The sequence below is a fragment of the Chlorocebus sabaeus genome, chromosome 22 (assembly GCF_047675955.1).
Source record: "Chlorocebus sabaeus isolate Y175 chromosome 22, mChlSab1.0.hap1, whole genome shotgun sequence".
NCBI classification, from domain to species: Eukaryota; Metazoa; Chordata; class Mammalia; order Primates; family Cercopithecidae; genus Chlorocebus; species Chlorocebus sabaeus.
This window is the reverse complement of record NC_132925.1, coordinates 91,490,233-91,505,755: the sequence shown is the minus strand read 5'-3', so window position 1 is coordinate 91,505,755 and position 15,523 is coordinate 91,490,233. Positions and strand designations below refer to the sequence as shown.

Below are 15,523 nucleotides of genomic sequence, written 5' to 3'. Positions count from 1 at the left end.
CCTAGAGTTTTTCAATAAAATATTTAAAAGTAGCCGGGTGTGCCAGGCGTGGTGACTCATGCCTGTAATCCCAGACCTTTGGGAGGCTGAGGTGGGCAGATCACAAGGTCAGGAGATGACCGTCCTGGCTAACACGGTGAAACCCTGTCTCTACTAAAAATATAAAAAGTTAGCTGGGTGTGGTGGCAGGTGACTGTAGTCCCAGCTACTCAGGAGGCTGAGGCAGAAGAATGGCGTGAACCCACGAGGCAGAGTTTGCAGCGAGCTGAGATTGCGCCACTGCACTCCAGCCTGGGTGACAGCGAGACTCCGTCTCAAAAAAAAAAAGTAGCTGGGCATGGTGGCTCATGCCTGAAATCCCAGCATTTTGGGAGGCCAAGGCAGGAGGATCACTTGAGCCCAGGAGTTCGAGACTGGCCTGGGCAACATAGTAGGACCCCATCTCTGAAGGGCAATCACTCAACAACATGTGTAAGTCAACAGACAGTAAGAAACAGGAAGGGACAAAACACCAAAACCTCACTCTTATACTTGTAATCTTCCCTAGTGTTGTTACTTTGGTGTAGCTTCTATTCTCTTCATCCTACACATTTTCCAGGCAAACATTTTTCATTCTATATCTAGGTAATTTCTACCCAAGACCTCCCCTGAGAAAAAAACAAGTAATAAATAATACAACCCTTAAAAGTTTGCAAATTTAGAAGTCCACTTTACCTGCTGTGACTCCCATGGTTGCTCTGAGAAACTGGCTGAACAGGATGGTTTTTGTTGATAGTTTGTTCATAATGAACAAGGAAGGGAGGCAAAGCTTATTTGTCTTTTCAAGGTTCCAATGCCTGGCAGTAGAAGAGAGTGAGCTTTGAAATTAGGAAGTATAGATATGATTCAAATCTATTTCTTTCAACTCTAAATTCTATAATACCTAAATCTTGTGAGTTCATATTTCAAATTTCTGAGGGTGGTATGTACTGTCCAGTACTACGCCAAAATCTAGCTGTTCTTGCCAAAGCTGAACCCACCATTTTAGATAGATGTCATACACAATTTTTGAATTCCTACATTTTAATTTGCATTATAATTATTACATTCAAGATGGCTTCAGATATTGACACAATACTATAAATTACCACATCTGCATGTGCAGTTATTTTATCAAGTCAAAAGTATTCACTTTATTGAAACATCTACTTTTGATTATTTTTGTATTGACTCATAGAAGTTCTATTTATTTTTATTTCTTTAGAGACAAGGTCTTGCTCTGTTGCACAGGCTGAAGTACAGTGGCATGATCACAGCTCACTGCAGCCTTGAACTCCTAGCCTCAAGTGACCATCTTGCTTGGCCTCCCAAAGCATTGAGATTACAGGTGTGAGCCACTGATCTGGCCTGACTCACAGGGTTTTAAAGTAGAAAATTACCTTATATGGAATCCTCCAAGTTCAGTCTTATTTAGCAGAGTTGAGAAATCTGGAGATAGAGTGCTCATTCCCTTAAATGATAGCCTGTTTGACCATTTGAATAAAAATTTCTCAAAACGCTAACATTTTTTAAAGTGGAAGTTCAGAAGCTATTGGGTATCATAAATTCCTTAGGTCTAAGTCCTAAATGAATGGCCTTAACTGGGGACATGCCACATAGTTCTGGGAGGTCAAGTGTATTTTCTCAGCACTGCTCTGATCAACCACAGTGTCTACCACGGTGGTCTTCAAAATTTTTGCTTTTAATCCCTCTAAATTTGGTGCCTGCTTTTACATATATATATATATATATTTTTTTTTGTTTTTTTAAGTGACATGTAAAATTTTTCATCAGAAATTTTAATAGGCTGAGTACCGTGGCTCAAGCTTGTAATCTCAGCACTTTGGGAGGCTGAGGCAGGCGGATCACTTGAGGCCAGGAGTTCGAGACCAGCTTGGCCAACATGGTGAGACCCTGTCTCTACTAAAAATGCAAAAAATAAAAAACTGGGCATGGTTGCATGTGCCTGTAATCCCAGCTACTCATGAGGCTGAGGCACGAGAATGGCTTGAACCTAAGAGGTGGAGGTTGCAGTAAGCTGAGATCGCATCACTGCACTCTAGCCTAGGTGACAGATCAAAACTGTCTTTTTTTTTTTTTTTTTTTTTTTTTTTTTTTTTGAGACGGAGTCTCGCTGTATCACCCAGGCTGGAGTGCAGTGGCCGGATCTCAGCTCACTGCAAGCTCCGCCTCCCGGGTTTTTACGCCATTCTCCTGCCTCAGCCTCCCGAGTAGCCGGGACCACAGGCGCCCGCCACCTCGCCCGGCTAGTTTTTTGTATTTTTTAGTAGAGACGGGGTTTCACCGTGTTAGCCAGGATGGTCTCGAACTCCTGACCTCGTGATCCGCCCGTCTCGGCCTCCCAAAGTGCTGGGATTACAGGCTTGAGCCACCGCGCCCGGCCTCTTTTTTTTTTTTTTTTTTTTTTTTTGTGCAGTTGCAAGATTTAATAGAGTGGAAACAGAGCTCCCATACAAAGGGAGGGGACCCAAAGGAGGTTGCCACTCCCTGCTGGAATGCCTGGGTTTATATCCCGATCATTGTCCCTCCCCCTGTGTTCTCAGGTGATATACGATTAGACTATTTCTTTACCTCCTGCCTTTAGCCTAATTTATATTTTAGTGAGCCCTCTTTACTACCTGATTGGTCTGGCTTGAGCTGAGTTACAAGCCCTGTGTTTAAAGGTGGGTGCAGTCACCTTCCCCAGCTAGGCTTAGGAATTCTTTGCCAACCTAGCAAATCCAGCTAGTCCTATCTCTCAGTTCCCCCTCTCAACAGGAAAACCCAAGTGCTGTTTGGGAGTTTGGCTGACAACTGCTCTAACTGCTTCCTGCTGAATTCGGGTGTAGCAGGGGTCGTGCAGTTGAGATTTCCTCTGGAGGGGTGGCTTCTATGTCATCAACATCAGAGCATAGGCTAGCAGGCTGGTCCAGGGGTACGCAGTAGGTCTTAGTCACGGACTGCATCTGGGGCTCTATTTGAAGAACCATTTGTAGTTTTACAGCTTTGGTTCTGGAAGAGACAAACTTAACAAGGAGGTTAAAGATACAGGGATTGAAATGTATGGCCTGAAGTGCAGGGGCATATGAGTGTGGGGATGAAAGTGGGGTTACCTTTAGAAAAACTCCTATATGATGAGGCTTCAATATTTCTGGGAAGCCGCATTCTCCACAGAAGCTCTTGGTAAGGGGAGCTACTAGTAGTACAGCGGCATGGAGGGTATTACCCTATACTAGGGGTCCTTCTATAAGCATTTCTAATGGAGGGTCCTGCCTTGTGGCTCTTTTGGCTTCAATATCTGCTTGGCGGTTCCCTTCTATTTCCCTTTCTTTTCCTTTCTGATGACCCCAGCAGTGTAAGACTGCCACCTCTTTAGGTTTCTGTACAGCCAATAATAATCTCCTAATGGCTTCCTGATGTTTGATAGGTGTTCCCTCGGAAGTTGGGAATTCCCTTTCTCTCCATATTGCTGCGTGGGCATGGAGGACTAGGTAAGCGTACTTAGAGTCTGTATTTACCCTTTTTCCTTCTCCTAATTCTAGTGTATAATGGCCCCTGCTTTTGCTGGAATGTCTCTCCCTAACAAGGAAGTGGGGCTTTCAGGCATAATTAGAAAGGCATGTGAAAAGAGTAAAGTTCCCTAGTCACCACTTAGTGGCTGGGAGAAGTGTCTAGTGACTGCCTGTCCTAGGACCCCTCGGATAGTGACAGATCTGGAGGACAGTTATCCAGGACAGGAGAGTAAGACTGAGAAGGCTGTGCCAGTGTCCAGGAGACAGTTAACCTCCTGGCCCTCAATGGTCAAGCATACCTGGGGCTCTGTGAAGGTGATGGCATGGGCTGGCGCTTACCCTGGGCACCCTCAGTCCTGCTGTTGGATCATCTGGTTAGTGGCTTCTGACTCAGAGGACCTTCGTCTCCTGGGGCAGTGGGCCTTCCAGTGATTCCCTTGACATAAGGGGCATGGATGAGGGGGCGGCTTATTTCTATTTGGACAATCTTTTTAAAGTGTCGTTGTAGACCACACTGGAAGCAAGCCCTATTAGGCATTCGATTTGCCCAGTCTTTCCCTTTTCCAGAGCCTCCAAAGTCCACTTGCCTGAGGGCCATGAATAAAGCAGTGGCCTTTTTTTTATCCCGTTTGTCCCATTCTGTCTGCTCCTCCTGATCTCTATTTTTAAAAAAACCTAAGTTGCCAAGTTCATTAGGGTTCTAAGTTTTGCTCCAGGCCTAAGGTGGACTTTTGAAGTTTTTTCTAACGTCTGTAGCTGACTGAGTGATAAACTTATCCTTTAAGATTAGTTGACCTTCAATAGAGTCAGGTGACAGGGAGGTATGCTTCCTCAATGCCTCCCTTAGTCTCTCCAGAAAGGCAGTAGAATTTTCTTCCTTTCCCTGTGTTATAGTGGACATCATTGAAGAATTTATAGGTTCTTCCTAGTTTTTCTAGCACGCAAATTAGTTAATGTCTGCGGCACCAATCTCCACGTTCTGATTCTGCATCCTAATGAGGGTCTACACTGGGAACTGCCTGCTGCCCCTTGGGAAATTGTTCTTTTTCCTCTGTTGTCATCCTATAACTGACCTGACTGAGATACCAGAGATCGCCAAACTCTCAGGCTGCAGTTATGGCGGCACTTCTCTCATTTGGGGTTAGTGTCTGATTTAGCAGTAACATTATATCTCTCCATGTCAGATCAAAGGATTATCCTAACCCTTGTAAAACATCAATATAGCCATCAGGGTTATCTGAGAATTTACTTAGGTCTATTTTCATTTGCTTCAAGTCTGAGAGGGAAAAAGGTACATGCCCTCTGGCTGGGCCAAATTCTCCTCCTCACACCACTTGGAGGGGGCATAATTGGGGAATACTGGCACTCTTTGGTTCATTGTTTACCCCTTTCTCTATCTCCTTTTGGACTGTTTGGGTTGAAGGGGGGTCCTTATTAGTTGGAGAAGGAGCTGGGGGAACGCTGGGGCAGGGAGGTAGACTCTGAGGGCTTCCTGTAGGGCATAAATTACACTTTTAACATAATCACAAGTTGTCCCTTAATGAAAAGAAAGTTTGCACATATGGCACTTCATTCCATTTGCCCTATTTTCTACAAAAGAGGTCTAGCTGTAAGATGGTGTTATAGGCCGGGCGCGGTGGCTCACGCCTGTAATCTCAGAACTTTGGGAGGCCGAGGTGGGCGGATCGTGAGGTCAGGAGATCGAGACCATCTTGGCTAACACGGTGAAACCCCATCTCTACTAAAAATACAAAAAATTAACCGGGCGTGGTGGCAGGCGCCTGTAGTCCCAGCTACTCGGGAGGCTGAGGCAGGAGAATGGCGAACCCGGGAGGCGGAACGTGCAGTGAGCCGAGATTGTACCACTGCACTCCAGCCTGGGCAACAGAGAGAGACTCTGACTCAAAAAAAAAAAAGATGGTGTTATAATTTATACTTCCCTTGGAGGGCAGGTTTCTCCCTCTTGAAGAGGATATTGTGGCCAGGGGTACTGCAGAAGAATATAAGTCGTTTCTTTCTTAGCATCTGAGGGTTAAATTGGTCGTAATTCTCCAGAATACATCTTATGGGCGTTTTTGCCTGGCGGGGAATGTTTAAAAAGAACATAGGGATGCCAGCACCCCTGGTCATTTTCGATGAGCATCAGTCCTAGAGCATCGTCTATGGTCCTAATGCATATTCCTTTCCAGGGTGTGTAACCACCCACGGACCTCTGCTTATTGGATTAGTTACACTCACCAGTGTAGCAGTCCTGCACCTGTTTTCCCGCCTTTCTGGACCACAAAGAAAGGGGTCCGGGCTGCTGGATTCTAGTGGTCCTTTACCAAGCTGCCCAATATTTCGTTTGCACTCAGGGGTGAGTTCTAGAGCTTGGCTGGGTTTCTGAGTATTTCATAACAATCCAGTTGCCCCATCAAGATGCATTTTTTTTGTTGTTGTTGTTGAGATGGAGTCTTGCTCTGTTGCCTAGGCTGGGGTGCAGTAGCGCGATCTTGGCTCACTGCAAGCTCTGCCTCCTGGGTTCACACTATTCTCCTGCCTCAGCCTCCGGAGTAGCTGGAACTACAGGCACCCGCCACCATGCCTGGCTAATTTTTTGTATTTTTAGTAGAGATGGAGTTTCACTGTGTTAGCTGGGATGGTCTCGATCTCCTGACGTCATGATCCACCTGCCTCGGCCTCCCAAAGTGTTGGGATTATGGGGTGAACCACTGTGCCTGGCCAAGATGCATTTTCATAAACAACAGTTCTTATGCAAATTTGTTTCAGAGAGGGTGTAGGTAACATTTTGAGTCAGGATTGAGATAGAGTTTTTGCCCACTAGGGCCTTTGTCTTTCTTTTCCTTTGTAGGAATATGCCTTAATTATCTATCTTAAGCTGTTTGTTGCCCCGGATTAAGTCCTTTTGGGTATGAAACATGAGAGATGGATCCTGTTTATCCTATGTGCCTTTTTCCTATGAGAAAGAGAACGAGGAGGAAAAGATGGGCTTGCTGGTTTTGTAAGTACTTTAAGGCTTGGCTGAGTGCAAACAGCTCGCATGTTTAAGTAGAACAATTATTAGGCAATTCTAACTCTGCTTCCACAAGAGTCTCCTTATCAATTGTGGTTTCTTCCTCAATCACCTGGGAGGAACCATCTATCATCGTGTCCTGAAGGGAGTTCCTCCTAGGTCTGGTTGGACATTTATACAGTTATTAAGATTTAAATCCCCTGTTAGGAAATCTGCTGGGTTAAGGGAATTATCAGTGGTTAGTGTTAAATCACCTTTTTCTAACAGACTAGCCCCATACTTCAAGATTTTTGGGTTAGTAAGCTACTTTTTTTTTTTTTTTTTTTTTTAAGATTGTTCTGAACTGGTGAGGTGTGTTCACAATGAGGTTTCCTCTAAAGGTTATTTTTCTACTTTCTTCTGTTAGCAAAGCAGTTGCTGCTACAGATTGAATGCATTTGGGCCATCCGCAGGTTAAGGATTTTTGATAGGAAGGCTACGGGTTGTCAGCGGTCTCAGTGTTTTTGGGCTCCGCCCTTGTTTACACTGACAACAAAGTAGTATTAGAGTACTATAGGGTCATGGAGAAGATCTTTAATTATCAATTATAGGTTTAAATTTACCTTGGCTTTTAAAGGAATAGGGTACACTGTTTTTTCTTTACTACCTCTCTCTTTCCCTTTTTTCTTTCTCTCTCTCTTTGACTTTCTGTCTCTTCCTCTCTCTTTCTTTCTTCTTTTAGGTGGATTTTGGAAACACAGTGGAAGGATGTTTGCTCGTTGCCCCCATTTGCTACTGTAGGAACATGTGCCTCCCTTTAATTTACTCAATTCATTTTCATCCTGATCTATTATGTTGTTGTAGACCCAGTTCCAGTTGTTAAAATACTGGGTTATCAGTTCTAAGGTCCTGGCCAAGGAGCCAAGGCTTGGAGATTATATTGCAGCAGGGAGTAAGCTGGGTAGAAACTAGGGGAGGAGAGCATCTTACACAATGGGAGAGCAATCCTCCTAGCCATTTACAAACTTGAGGCCCTGGCAAGGGTGGTGGGGAACAGGTCCCACATAACTGCCCATGTCAAGAGCTGTATACCTAAATTGGGAGGGACACCATGGGCAAGACTCCCTGGGTTCATAGCCTAGGTACCTAAGGCCACAGCATAGAGCTTCCTTAGATCCCTTTGGAGATACAACTTGCTCTAATACTTGGGAGAGGAAATGAAAGTCTGAAGCATTAGTACCTAGGAGGCAGGGATTGAAGGAAGTAGATTCAGAGGTAAGGAGAATTTTGGGGGCTACACTTTCAAGAAAGTCATGGTCAGGACCCAGGAGGTCAGAAGGAAAGATAGGGGCACACACATGGGCGACTATTGAGTAGAGACTTCTGGCTGCACCATGATCTTGACCGGCCAATGCAGGGAGTTCAGGGTGACAGCTTTCTGCCTCTAGTCGGCCCTTGGTATCCCCCAGGAAATTGTGAAAGCAGAAGCTGGTTCCAGGCAGACCAACGCTCCCAACCCAGAAGGGTTGGGGTTGTTAGAAAGCCTTTTCCCTGAAAGCCTCACAGTTGAGTCTTAAGTCCAGTGGCTACGCTAATCGTTTTTAAATGGCTGACAGATGCCCGGTATTTCCTCTGATTCTAAGGAAGGATAGGATAGGATAACAAGCAAAAGTGGTCCAATATTACTCACCACTTTGGAGAATCCCCATACAGGCCACCAGATGTTACCAGGCAGGTCTTTGTTCTTAGAGCTCCCAAGATGGTGGCTGGCCACTCCCAAGATGGCGACAAGCCTTTTGTTCTCTGACCTGGGGTTCTTGGCCTCATGGATTCCAAGGAATGGAACCTTGGGCTATGTGGTGAGTGTTATAGCTCCACTAGAAGCCGTGGGTCACAGAAGAGAACCCTGGAACCCAGCAACTAGTGTTCTGTTCGATTAGGATGAACCCAGGCGCTTAGCTGAGCAGGAACAATGGCAAGCCTCTAGCCTGACTGGGAGCGGCAATGGGCACCTTGCTGGATCAGAAGCATAGCGGACACCCTGCCCAATCTGGAGGGGTGGAAGTCAATGGCGGGTCTACGATGGTGGCTTTCAGCAGTGGTGGACAGTGAGTGAAAGCTCAGTTTGAGCTGGAACAAACACAGGCCAGAAGAGTGTGCAGTTGCAAGATTTAATAGAGTGAAAACAGAGCTCCTATACAAAGGCAGGGGACCCAAAGCCTGTAAAACTGTCTTTAAAAAAAAAAGTTTAAATAGTTACAAATAACTCAATTACTGGCCTAGTTTAAATATTACTATTTTTTTAAAAAATCATTATTTTAGATATATCCCATGGAATTTACATTCTATGGCAATTTGATTTCACATTGTATATCTGAAAACCACATAGATGAACTCAGTTAGAAATTTACGTCATTTCTTTTTCTCCTTGAATGAACGTTTCATTCTGCTTTCTCCACATAACTTTTATTTCAATGTTATGCTTGATGGTGCATTACTGATCATGCTTTTCTACTTTTCATCAGCAGAAATATGCAAATAAACGGATTTTTCAAATTTCCTGGGATGATAGGATATACAGTTTTAATCTGTTTCTCTTGAACTGAGTTATTATCACAGTTAGTAGTACATGTTGATCAAAACATAGGTATACTATGAAATTCGATAGTTATTTAATATAGAGGTACATTTCTTTTTTTTTGAGACGGAGTCTCACTCTGTCCCCAAGGCTGGAGTGCAGTGGTGCAATCTTGGCTTATTGCAACCTCCACCTCCTGGATTCAAGTGATTCTCCTGCCTCAGCCTCCTGAGTGGCTGGATTACAGGCGCATGCCACCGTGCCCAGCTAATTTTTGTATTTTTAGTAGAGACAGGGTTTCACCATGTTGGCCAGGTTGGTCTCGAACTCCTGACCTCATGATCCACCTGCCTCAGCCTCCCAAAGTGCGGGGATTAGAGGCATGAGCAACTGTACCCAGCCTAATTATACATTTCTTAATGTGATGGATTAATTTGGTTTGGATCTGTGTCCCCACCAAATCTCATGTCACATTGTAATCCCCCGTGTTGGAGGTGGGGCCTGGTGGGAGGTGATTAGATCATGGTGGTGGTTTCTCATAGTTTAACACCATCTCCCTTGATGCTGTTCTCCTGATAGCAAGTTCTTGCAATAACTGGTTGTTTAAAGGTGTGTTGCACCTCCCCATTCTCTCTCTTCCTCCTGCTCTGGCCATGTAAGATGCCTCCTCCCTGCTTTGCCTTCTGCCATGATTGTAAGTTTCCTGAGGCCTCCCCAAACGTAGAAGTCTATACAGCCTGTGGAACCATAAGACAATTAAACCTCTTCTCTTTACAAATTACCTAGTTTCACGTATTTCTTTTTTCTTTTTTTTTTTTTTTTGAGACGGAGTCTCGCTCTGTTGCCCAGGCTGCAGTGCAGTGGCCGGATCTCAGCTCACTGCAAGCTCCGCCTCCCGGGTTTATGCCATTCTCCTGCCTCAGCCTCCCGAGTAGCTGGGACTACAGGCGCCCGCCACCTCGCCCGGCTAATTTTTTGTATTTTTTTTAGTAGAGACGGGGTTTCACCGTGTTAGCCAGGATGGTCTCGATCTCCTGACCTCGTGATCCGCCCGTCTCAGCCTCCCGAAGTGCTGGGATTACAGGCTTCAGCCACCGCGCCCGGTCAGTTTCACGTATTTCTGTCTTTTTTTTTTTTTTTTTTTTGAGACGGAGTCTTGCTCTGTCACCCAGGCTGGAGTGCAGTGGCCGGATCTCAGCTCACTGCAAGCTCCGTCTTCCATGTTTATGCCATTCTCCTGCCTCAGCCTCTCCAGTAGCTGGGACTACAGGCGCCTGCCACCTCGCCAGGCTAGTTTTTTGTATTTTTTAGTAGAGACGGGGTTTCACCATGTTAGCCAGAATGGTCTCGATCTCCTGACCTTGTGATCTGCCCGTCTCAGCCTCCCAAAGTGCTGGGATTACAGGCTTGAGCCACCACGCTCGGCCTCCTTCCTTCCTTCCTTCCTTCCTCCCTCCCTCCCTCCCTCCCTCCCTTCCTTTCTTCCTTCCTTACTTTCTTTCTTTCTATTTTCTTGAGACAGAGTCTCACCGTGTCACCCAAGCTGGAGTGCAGTGGCGTGATCTTGGCTCAGTGCAACTGCTACCTCCTGGGTTCAAGTGATTCTCGTGCCTCGGCCTCCCAAGTAGCTGGGATTACAGGCATGCACCACAACACCCAGCAAATTTTTGTATTTTTAGTAGAGACAGCATTTCACCATGTTGGCCAAGCTGGTCTTGAACTCCTGACCTCAAGGGATCCACCCACTTGGCCTCCCAAAATGCTGGGATTACAGGCATGCACCACAACACCCAGCAAATTTTTGTATTTTTAGTAGAGACAGCATTTCACCATGTTGGCCAAGCTGGTCTTGAACTCCTGACCTCAAGGGATCCACCCACTTGGCCTCCCAAAATGCTGGGATTACAGGCATGAGTCATCGTGCCCGGCTGCACATATTTCTTTAAAGCAGTGCCAGAACAGACTAATACATGGTTGATGCTTGCTAATGCCTTTCAGTTAGTTTAAATATCTACCCTTGAATATTACTTGTTGCTAGAATGACTCAGGATTCCACATCAGTTCTACATTTATTCTTTGTTTTCCAGACACTGAAAAATCATGTTTACAATAAGTAAGTAGATGGGAATGGAAAGAGTTTTATATAGCAGTGTTACTTAGTCTTGGAAGTTCTTCCAAATTTTATACCAGAAATAACACTGTGATAGGCGAGTGAGGTCAGCAAGATGGCTTACACTAGAGTTGCCTAGCTCTTGTTCCTCCCCTACTTCCCGCCCCAAAAAAGGAAGCAAAACAATAAATAACCAACTATATTTTGTCTAGAGTGGCTGAGAAGTGCAAGGGAGAGCACGAGGAGAAGAGCAAAACTCTTGCAGAGCACAGGAGCCCAGGATAGTGCCATAGGGTGGGGACTGAGGCATCTGCCTCTGCATACTGTCTCCCCTGCTGGGATTGGATGAGAGCCAGGGAGGACTTCTTCCAGGAAAAAGGTAAGCTGAAGACCCTTGGCTGTCCCTAACACCACCATAGATGCCAGAAGTCATTGCTACAGGAGCATCCCCCAACTGCCCCTGTCCTCACGGTGCAGAGTTCAATGTGAACAGTTGCCAGGAGTCTGCCTGGCTACATTATTCCAGAGCAGGAACCCCCTTGACATCCTCAATCCCCATGACCTTAACGGCTAGCATGGGGCCATCTTGAAACGGGACCCATATCTGTAGTGAGGCCTACCTGGGGACCGGTAGCTGCAAAACCCCTCCATCCCTGAGGCCCTGCCATAATTCCACTAAATTCACATGGGTACCTACAGCACCAAAACCCTGGATGCCTGGAGTGTAGGTCCAAAGGAATGACTGGGATCCTGAGCCCAAACCCACAAGGCACCCTATCACCCAGGGACACTGGCTGATCTACACTGCAGGGAGGCCCCTGCAGCCATTGGGCCCCAAGCACGCACTCCAGGATTGACAGCTGGTCTGGAGGTGGCCCTGATCCACCAGAGAGCGTCTGTCACAGGCACTCACCTAGTCGTCTTGCCCATGGCAGCTAGCCAGCCCACTTCCTCAATCACAACAGTTGAAATATCCAGACAGAAAGTCAACAAAGAAACACTGGGCTGAAACTACACTATAGATCAATGGACCTAACAGACATTTATAGAATATTCCATTCAACAACTGCAGAATACATGTTCCTAACCACACGTGGACCATTCTCCAGGACAGATCATCACATGAGGAAGTAAGAAGTGTTCTCTGCTGAGTTAACCTCTTCAGTGAAACTCTCCCTGACTTAATACATATTTTATTCCATTATTTGATTCCCTTATCTTGCTTTATAGATCTCCATTTCAATGATCTCCATCAAAAATGTTATTTGGAATGCATTCATTCGTTGAGTGATTATTTCCACCTTTAGATGAATGGTAAGCTCTGGAAAGGAGTAAACTCTGTTGTTACTCCTGTTCTAGGCATCTTATCTTGAGGTTTGAAATTAGGACACCGGGCCGGGCGCGGTGGCTCAAGCCTGTAATCCCAGCACTTTGGGAGGCCGAGACGAGCGGATCACGAGGTCAGGAGATCGAAACTATCCTGGCTAACACGGTGAAACCCCGTCTCTACTAAAAAATACAAAAAAAAAACTAGCCGGGCGAAGTGGCGGGTGCCTGTAGTCCCAGCTACTCGGGAGGCTGAGGCAGGAGAATGGCGTGAACCCGAGAGGAGGAGCTTGCAGTGAGCTGAGATCTGGCCACTGCACTCCAGCCTGGGTGACAGAGCAAGACTCCGTCTCAAAAAAAAAAAAAAGAAAAAGAAATTAGGACACCAAAAGTTTGGTGACCTATAGGCGAACTGTGGCAATGGTAGAGGATTCATGCCCTAATTCTTACCCTTCTGAAACATATTGAAATTTGTGTGCATCCTTACCCAACTCAGCGCATATTTTACTTGTGCTAGGTTGAATGCTTGTGGATTCCTCAAAACCAGGTAAGGTCCTTTTAAGAAAAGTTCTTAGCACAGTTTCCCTTTTATCTGCATATCCAATGAAACAGGCAAGCAGGTAGAAGCCCAGAAAGACAATGCTTGCCTCAGTTTACAGGCAATTTAGTCAGTGCTGCCTGACTGGTTTTCCAAATGAATGATATAGTCAAGAGCTTACTTAGCTTATTAAATTACAAATAATAATAATAATTATAATAACAAAGGCAGTATATAGAGAGTTGAAGAAAACATTTATTCAGTGCCTACTCTGGAATGGGCATGGTATCGTAAATGTTTATATGTATCATATATATTTAAATATTTTTTAAGCCAGGCACAGTGGCTCATGCTTGTAATCTCAGGGCTTTAGGAGGCCAAGACAGGAAGATCACTTGAGGCCAGGAGTTCAAGACCAGCCTTGGCAACATAACAATACCCCGTCTCTACAAAAAAATTAAAAAATTAGCCAGGTGTGGTGGCGTGTGCTTGTAGTCCCAGCTACTCAGGGAGGCTGAGGTTGGAGGATTGCTTGAGCCCACAAGTTTGAGGCTGCAGTGAGCTGAGCTCACACCACTGCACTCCAGCCTGGGTGTCAGAAAATGACCTTGTCTCAAAAATATATATATATATTCATGTTAAATTTTATTAAAATATATGTATGTATACAAAATATATGCATGAAAAGTACATTTTCATATTATTTTCAAAATATATGCAAAAAAGTACATTTCATATGCATGAAAAATACAAAAATATTTTGTATGCATACATATATTTTAATAAAATTTAACATGATGCATGAAATTATTACTAAAATTTAATATTTTAAACAATCACTTTAAATTCCCCAAGTACTAATCACTGAGAATCGAGAATGTCAGACCCTGAAGGTTGCTGAAATCTAATCCAAACCAGTCATTTGACACATAAAAACAAAGTGAGGCTCTACTGATGGGGCACTGGAAAGAAAATATTAAGACTAATTTTCCGGCCGGGCGCGGTGGCTCATGCCTGTAATCCCAGCTCTCAGGGAGGCAGAGGCTGGAGGATAGCTTGAGCCCAGGAGTTCGAGACCTGCCTGGGTAATATAGCGAGACCCTGTTCTCCACAAAAAGGAAAAAAAAAAAAAGACTAATTTTCCTTTGGGAGGCCGAGACAGGCGGATCACGAGGTCAGGAGATCGAGACCATCCTGGCTAACACGGTGAAACCCCATCTCTACTAAAAAATACAAAAAAAATTAGCCGGGCGAGGTGGCGGGCGCCTGTAGTCCCAGCTACTCTGGAGGCTGAGGCAGGAGAATGGCGTGAACCCGGGAGGCGGAACTTGCAGTGAGCTGAGATCCGGCCACTGCACTCCAGCCTGGGCAACAGAGTGAGACTCCGTCTCAAAAAAAAAAAAAAAAAAAAGACTAATTTTCCCTTACAGGTGGACAGCTTTCAATGAATCGTAGAAAAATCTTAATTTATCTTCATTTGGCATGGTAGGCACCTCCAGGTTAGGACTTAAGATAGTGCGGGCCACGCTTCAGAATCTCACTTAAACAGATGTGGTTAAGAATCATCTCTATGCTAATACTTAGAATCTCCAGGAAAAACTCTGAATTCATCTCTTAGAAATCGGACGTTAGGCCGGGCACAGTGGCTTATGCTTATAATCCCAGCACTTTGGGAGGCCAAGTCGGGAACATCATTTGAGGCCAGGAGTTCAATATCAGCTTGGCTAATATGGTGAAACCCTATCTCTACTAAAATTACAAAAATTAGCTGGGCATGGTGGCACACGCCTGTAATCTCAGCTACTTGGGAGGCTGAGGCAGGAGAATTGCCTGAACCCAGGAGATGGAGGTTGCAGTGAGCCAAAATGTAGTGAGCCACTACACTCCGGCCTGGGCAACAGTATGAGACTCTCTCAAAAGAAATAGGACGTTGGTAGAGGACTACATGGTCACACATAAATAGAAAATTTTTAATATTGTTTGTAGTATTTGTATGTGAAATAACATTTTATGGAAGATGGCACAGGAACATTTAGAATTCTAAAACACTTTGGCTGGGTGTGGTGGCTCACGCCTGTAATCCCAGCACTTTGGGAGGGAGCGCTGGGATTTGGGAGGCCAAGGTGGGCGGATCACTCGAGGTCAGGAGTTCAAGACCAGTCTGGCCAACATGGTGAAACCCTGTTTCTACTAAAAATATGAAAATTAGCTGGGCATGGTGGCGTGGGCCTGTAATCCAACTACGCAGGAGGCTGAGGCAGGAGAACTGCTTGAGCACAGGAGGCAGAGTTTGCAGTGAGCCAAGATGGTGCCACTGCACTCTAGCATGGGTGACAGAGCAAGACTCCATCTCCAAATAAAATAAAATAAAACACTTTAAAAATCAACTTTAATTAGAATCAGTGTTAAACAACAAATGGGTATTCTTAGAAGATTATCCTAAATGAAA

At 45.1% G+C, this 15,523-nt stretch overlaps 1 pseudogene; it reads right to left on the bottom strand.

Annotated features, from left to right (window-relative positions):
• Nucleotides 1-4,248: 4,248 nt before the first annotated feature.
• On the bottom strand, nt 4,249-5,660 carry LOC140709758 (uncharacterized; annotated as a pseudogene).
• Nucleotides 5,661-15,523: the final 9,863 nt, after the last annotated feature.